Source organism: Tupaia chinensis, unplaced genomic scaffold (genome assembly GCF_000334495.1).
Source record: "Tupaia chinensis unplaced genomic scaffold, TupChi_1.0 Scaffold142716_1, whole genome shotgun sequence".
NCBI classification, from domain to species: Eukaryota; Metazoa; Chordata; class Mammalia; order Scandentia; family Tupaiidae; genus Tupaia; species Tupaia belangeri.
Genome location: NW_006202562.1, coordinates 2,262,247 through 2,268,822, shown reverse-complemented (window position 1 = coordinate 2,268,822; position 6,576 = coordinate 2,262,247). Strand labels below are relative to the sequence as shown.

The following is a 6,576-nucleotide window of genomic DNA, read 5'->3' as shown; positions in this document are numbered from 1 at the left end:
TTGCAGCGGGCCTTCACAAGGACCCCGAGCCTAAGGTAAAGGGATCTTTTATAGTTCAGGATGTTCTCTAGACTGTAACACACAAAGGAAGGGGGGGTATGAGACGCGAGGGTCCAGCTCTCACCACCTGCTTAGGTCTAGATAAGGGCTCTCAGCTACGGATTTGGATGACCTTGCCTCGGAGGTGCTGGGCCCTCCCGTTTCCCACTTATCTGAGAGTTCCCAGACTCCTGGTTCCCGTCCTTGAGGCCCTAACAAAGTGGGTTCTGTTCCTGAAGACTCAACAGGGTAGTGATTAAGCTAACTTCCCCAGCATTCCCTAACATGGCGGTGATTATGCTAATTCGGCCTAACAGTGGAATGCAAAGAGAATAGGGGAGAAGGAATCGGAATGCAAAGCCAGTTGTTCTTGGACGTAAATCATCTGAAGATGTGAAAATGACTGGTGCCAATAATTTCTTTGATCTTTTTGGGAGGATAATCTGATAAGTGTATGTTACTTCCTTTAGCCTGATACTGGGCAGAATCTGGGTATTGGGTGTCAACAACAGGAAGATAACCATTGACAGCAGGCAGATACTGCTTTCGTAGGTAGATGCTCCTCAATAACCCTGCTAGAGTAGCTTAGGGAAGCGCGTTTCTGCACATGTCTACAGGCCACGTTTGCATCACATGTTTTCAGACTGGCTGCTCTCCACAGTCCCCACTGTACAGAGGTGGCAGCTGAGCTCCAGAAGAGTTAACTCACTTACCACAGTCATCGTGGTATTGCCACAAGCCACAGTAGTTAAATTGCAAACAACTTCATGTTTATACTGTGGACAGAAGTCTGACTGCTTTTTCCTATTTTTCCAAAGTCCTTTCCAGAGGGCCCAGGGGAGTCACGCCCACAAACATTAATAGACCATTTTTTTTCCATTTATTCCACAAACATTAATAGACCATTTTTTTCCATTTATCAGGATTCTTCCTGCACCCTGTCCCTGGCATAGTATCTTTGAGATGTATAGGGAACCAGCAGTTAACGTAATGGCTATGTCGCTGGATTCCCACGTAGTCGACTGCAGTTCATGTCCCAGACCCAGTGGCTTAAAACTCAACGCCAGGCGCGTGTGCGTGCGTGCCCAAGATCCTGAGAGGAGAATGGAGGAGAAGGGATTGCAGTGTGACCATCCCCTCTGGGGGGTGATTTCTCACTTTCTGTCTCTATGTCTCTCTCTGTCTGTCTGGCGAGCACATGCGCCCTGTAGCGAAAACCTCTCCAAAAAAAAAAAACCTATATTCAGCTGATTACAGTATATTCTTTTGCTAATCTCTTCCCAAGGCATGGAACTTTGCTTTCCTTGAGATGTGGATTAAGCATTTCTTTACAAATCTCTTCCTAGGACACAGATCTTCCCACCAATCACCAGCCTAGAAATTGTGGAACCCATCTATAACCTATAAGCCACCCCCGTTCCACATGTTCCACCTCTTTGGGCCAGACCAATGGAAATCTCTTCACTAATTTTGTCTATAAATCTCAAAGTCAAATAAAAGGAACTCTTGTCCGTAATTACCCCAAGAAAAGCATGTATGCCTCCTCTCTGGGCCTAGGTCACTCATATTCAGCTTGGAAATAAACTACATTATTAGTTATTACAGTTGGTTATTTTTTCATGGACAATACTTAACTATAAATAGCATCAATGGAATTTATTGGCTCTTGAAACTAGGAAGTCCAAACTTGAAGGTTGATGCTATGGCTATGGGTTGTCTCCCAAAGGTTCATACATTGGAAGCATGGTCCCCCCTGTAATGGTATTGGGAGGTGGTGGGCCCATTGGGAGTGAGTCCTTGTGGGGAGGGTCTGGATCACGAGGGTGATGCTCATGAGAGTGAACAGATTTCGCTCTCTTGGGTTAGCTCTCTGAGAGCAGGTTGTCATAGCAGTAAGAGGGCTGCCCACAGGAAGCTCTCCAGCTCTGCACGTGCCTGCGGACACTTCTGTGTCTCTGCTATGCGGTGATGCAACAGAGGCTGGCCAGATGCCAGCCTCACAGTCACGAACCAAATAAGCCTTATTCTTATTAAATTGCCCAGCCTCAGGTATTTGCTTAGCAATACAGTAACAGACTAAAATACCTGATTCAGCTCCCAACACAGTCATCACAGGGCCTGATTTCCTCCAATCTCTGCTCTCCGCTTCATCTTCAAAGGGATCTCCCTCAGGGTGGCAAGATGGCCACAGCAGAGAGGGAAAAGCCTCCTTTCCCAGAATCCCCTAGCAAACACCTTGACTAGCTCAGCATCACCACTAGGCCTCCCACCATCGTCAATCATGCTCAGACACCACCGGTGGTCTGCCCGTTATAGCCAGGAGTAAGTCAAACCTCCCAAAGTCAAGGAATGACCACAGGGATAATCAAAACCAGGGTTGTTTCCAAGATAAGTGGGAGTGACATGGGGAGGGCCTGAACCCAGGCCTATCCATTCACAGTACTGGCCAGCTCCATGGCCTGGTAGTTAAAGCAGATAGACCCCACATAACCAACCATGCAGTTCGAGTCCCGGACCCAGTGGTCTGAGGAAACACACCAGACACATGTGTATGCATTCCCTGACTGTCACCAGGATGAAGACAGGAAGAAGGGACTGCAGCCTGACCCTTCCCCACTGGGGATGTTTTCCCTCTCTCCCTTTGTCTCTCTCAGGCAGTGCACACACCCTATGAAAAACTAAGAGGAAAAAAGTATTTATTGGCCCTTGCTGTGGGTCAGGCACAATTTTAGGCACAATTCGCCCTCCTGCTGCTGGCTCTGTTGACTCTCACAGCTAGTCTTGAGTTTTTGTAAGGCCTTGGAGCTGGATAAACATTCTCCTAACAGCTTTTCTAGGTCTGCGTCGATTCTGTGACTCCAGACTGGTTGTTTAAATTCTGTCTCTCAGCCTCGTCATGTATGACATCAGGAACAATGGCACTTCCCCCAGAGAATCGCCAGAACGGAAGGGCTTACATGGGAAACAGAAAGTTGGTAAGTCAGTTTTCAGTGCCTTTCTATTCCCCGAGGCTGGGATTCGGGTTTATGTACAGTGCATGGTCATATCACTGCCCCAGGGCTTACACAGCCATTTTAGTGAGATGACTGCTCCAAAGAGGCTCATTCACTCTCCCACCAGGCCTCCAACTACGTTTCATAATCCAAACTTGTCACCTACATGACTGAAGTGGCAGGTGGCCTATATCAGGTCACGTGCCCACTTTCCAGGCTGGTCCTGAAATCTAACAGCAGGAGTTCTCTCAGAAATGTGAGCAAAGGGGGCCAAAAGGATGCCAGCAAAGCACAGGTTCAGCTACTTCACTTAACCTCGTCATGCCCAGAGGGCTCTCCTGGGCTTTGCAAAGAATCATTCAGCCTCTCACACCCGTGGGTGGAGTTGAGAATTTTGTGTGCAAAGAAATCAAGTTTTGACGCTTTACTGAGTACCCACGCTCAGGTTGTTCTTAGAATCCATTCAGCCCTGGTTCCCCGAACACAGAAATGCAGCTAGCTTTGATGCTGGCAAAAGGGATTACAATACCAAGCCTGGGGCCAAGTGGGTTGCCTCGGAGCCCTCAGTTCACAGGCGACAGTAAGGTGACTGCTCCTTCTGCGCGCTTCTGCCACCACCCAGCCTTCCCCACGTCCCCATTCGCACCTCAACTCTTTGAGGTTAAGTATCCCACGTGCAAACCTGGCCCCCTAGGTGTCCTGGGAGTGATCAGCCCACACACCTGGCCTGTCCCCTCTCCTGTTCCCTATCACACACCTGACACATCCCTGTAGCCCCGCGGGCCGTGCCTGCTGAAAAGCCTCGGTCGAGTCAGCCTGCTGCTGTCTCCCGTGACCACATCAAACCGTGAAGTGTCACAAGCCTTTGCACTGGAACCGCACCAAAACAGGCGGACTAGGGCCGGCACGCCCCCCTGGCTGTCTCCTGACTAGGGCCGCCGGGCAGCGGAGAAAGGCAGACCCACCCCCAGATCGGAAGGCGGGATCTGGGAGGTTTAAACCAATCCGAGGTCCGTTTAACCACCTGGGCCGGAAGCTGTAACCCAGCTAGACCAATGAAAACTCGAGCGTGGCTTGGAAGGTCTCTTCTGGGAAGGTGTGTCCGCCGGAAGACCCCGCCCCCTAGAGCCACACCTGGGTGGGGCTAGCCTTTCTGCCGCCGTCCCACTGGCTGTCCTGACTGCCTGTCAAAGGTGGGCGGGAGAGAGGCGGGGCCGGGGCGGAAGCGTCTGTGCGGAGACTGGTAGGGCGCGCGCGGAAACCGGCTTAACCGCTGAAGCGTCCACTGAGCTCCGGACTCCCCGACCCGCCTCCCGAGGGCAAGAGAGGAGGAGAGAAAAGCGGTCGTTCGGCGAGCGGCGGAGGCGCGGGGAGCCTCGCCAGGCCCAGCCCGTGCCCTTTCGGGCCGACCCCTCCGCTGAGCCGCGGCCGGGCGGCCCTCACCGCGCTGGGACGTTGCTGGAGGTAGGTTGTGCCTCCGCCCGTCGTCCGGGGCTCAGGGGCCCGCACGGAGGGCCCCGCCCAGGCTCCGCCCACGTGCGTCCCGGCGCCCTCGTCCCTGCCGGGGATCCCACGCGCGTTTGTCCTCTGTCCTCTGTCCACGTGTACGGCTGCAGCCCGGCTCTGGGCTGTGGTTGTGCGAGGCTCGCGGCAGAGCTCTGCCCTGCAGCGGGAGGCCGTGCCCGGGCCCCGCCCCCGCCTTACCTGCGCGCCTGTGGCAGCGGCTCCGCAGCCTGTTAGGCCATTTCCGCCCTCAGTCTTCCCCACTTCCCTTCCCGATTTGACAGATGGGAAGGCTGCTAGGGAAGCGGGATCCCGAGTAGAGGCGGGTAGGGGTGCCCTTTGGGCGCTGGGGCGTGGCGGCTTGTTAGAGCGTGTTTGGAAAATGGGAGCCAGGAACAGGGCGGAGAAGAGGGGCGTCCCAGGCGGACCGAGGCGGTGGAGGGCCGGGACTGTGTAGGGAGCAGGACTGAGAGGAGCTAGGCTGGTTGGTTCCGGGAGGGAGACAGATGGCCCCGCCGGGAATTTGCAGCACCTGGAGTTGTCGATCTACTTGGACTTGATTTCTGAAGTGCAGGAGCTTACACGGTAAGTGAAAAGACACCAGAGTCTTGCCAAGTTTTTCAAGGCCGGAGGTGAACAGTCCCCCACAGTCTGAAAAATGGTAACTCCGGGTAGGATTTACTGTCATAACCTTGACCCAGCCTTAAGTCTACCTTTTCTTATTTGTGAAACTGTTTTAGAAACACCTTCCCATGCACCTGCAGTGGTGGTTGCAGTAACTGGATAATATATGTAAAGCGCATGGCAAACGCCCAGTTCTGAGTGCTGTGGCTTACCTCGGAGGTCCCGGGAAGGAGTGGAAAGACCGACCTGTGAGGCCAGCTCTTACTTGCTCCTTTGTAGGTCCAGGCTTCCTCCCAGAGCTTCCATAGGGCAGTGCCCCCACCTTTGTCAGCTCTTTTCCCATCTTGGTGTAGAATCTGGTGCTTCTTCCTCTCCCCCTCTCTGTCTCTGGGGAGGACATGCACCCTCTGGCAAATTTAAGGAGCAAAAGTCTTTTTGTAGCTGATAATTTTAAAAGAAAAAGCTCAGGTCTTTGAAATGAAAAAAATTAAAGTGTGTAAATCTAACTATCTCCTGTTTTTTTTGTTTTGTTTTGTTTTGTTTTTTTTACTATCTCCTGTTTTCTTAATGGGGCACTCTACTGTGGTGGGGCTCTTCTCTTTTTTCTTGGAGAGATTTTCACTATAGAGCGCGTGCGCTCGCCAGACAGACAGAGACATAGAGACAGAAAGCGAGAAATCACCCCCCAGGGGGGATGGTTATGCTGCAATCTCGTCTCCTCTATTCTCCTCTCAGGATTTTGGGCACACACGCGCCCGGCGTGAGTTTTAAGGCATTGGGTCCGGGATGCGTACCGCGGTCAACTACGTGGGAGTCCAGCGACATAGCCATTACACTAACTGCTGGTTCCCTGGTGGGGCTCTTCTAAAAAAGAACCTAACAGCTTTACCTATATCCTGAAAAAGAGCAAGTATTAGTATGTCCTTACGCTTTTGACTTTTTTTTTTTTTTAAGGAAATGTGACGTTTTGGCCACAGTTTAGATTCTGTGCTCCTCTCACTCCCTCACCCAAGTGTCGCTTTAAATTCTAACTTGTCTTTCTGCTGTGGCTCCACAGAGTTCACCTGGCAGGTATTAATGCCGTAGACACTCAGTGTCTTCCCTCTAGTTCCCATGTACCCTTGAGACTGCTCTTACAGCTTATTGTGGGGATTATAGACACCATTTTGGCCCTGTCTTCATGGCATTCTTTTCTCCTTGTAAGAAATCTGTGTTGGCCTTCCCAGTCGCTGCTGGGTTAGCTCATTGTAGGCTTCCCTGGACGTCGCAGGGGTGAGTGCATGCTGTCTGCCCCACTGGCCTTTACTGGGCCCATCACATCCCTCCCTTCAATGGAGTTCTCATCTTCACCCACGACAGACGAAGTCTCCATTTTTCTAGGTGCAGTCACACTTGTTCAAAGCTTCCAGGAAAGAGT

The 6,576-nt window shown here is 52.0% G+C and overlaps 1 protein-coding gene across 5 annotated transcripts in view; it reads left to right on the top strand.

The window, feature by feature from the left end:
• Positions 1-4,248: 4,248 nt before the first annotated feature.
• The window catches only part of NXT1 (nuclear transport factor 2 like export factor 1), a 3,737-nt gene continuing 1,409 nt past the window's right edge, over positions 4,249-6,576 (top strand). For 2 of the 5 annotated variants that reach the window (XM_006163621.3, XM_027766353.1), the window contains exon 1: positions 4,249-4,496. The gene's annotated coding sequence lies outside the window, so the exon portion shown is untranslated. The other 3 variants (XR_001369425.2, XR_003547035.1, XM_006163622.3) reach the window with 3 other exon arrangements.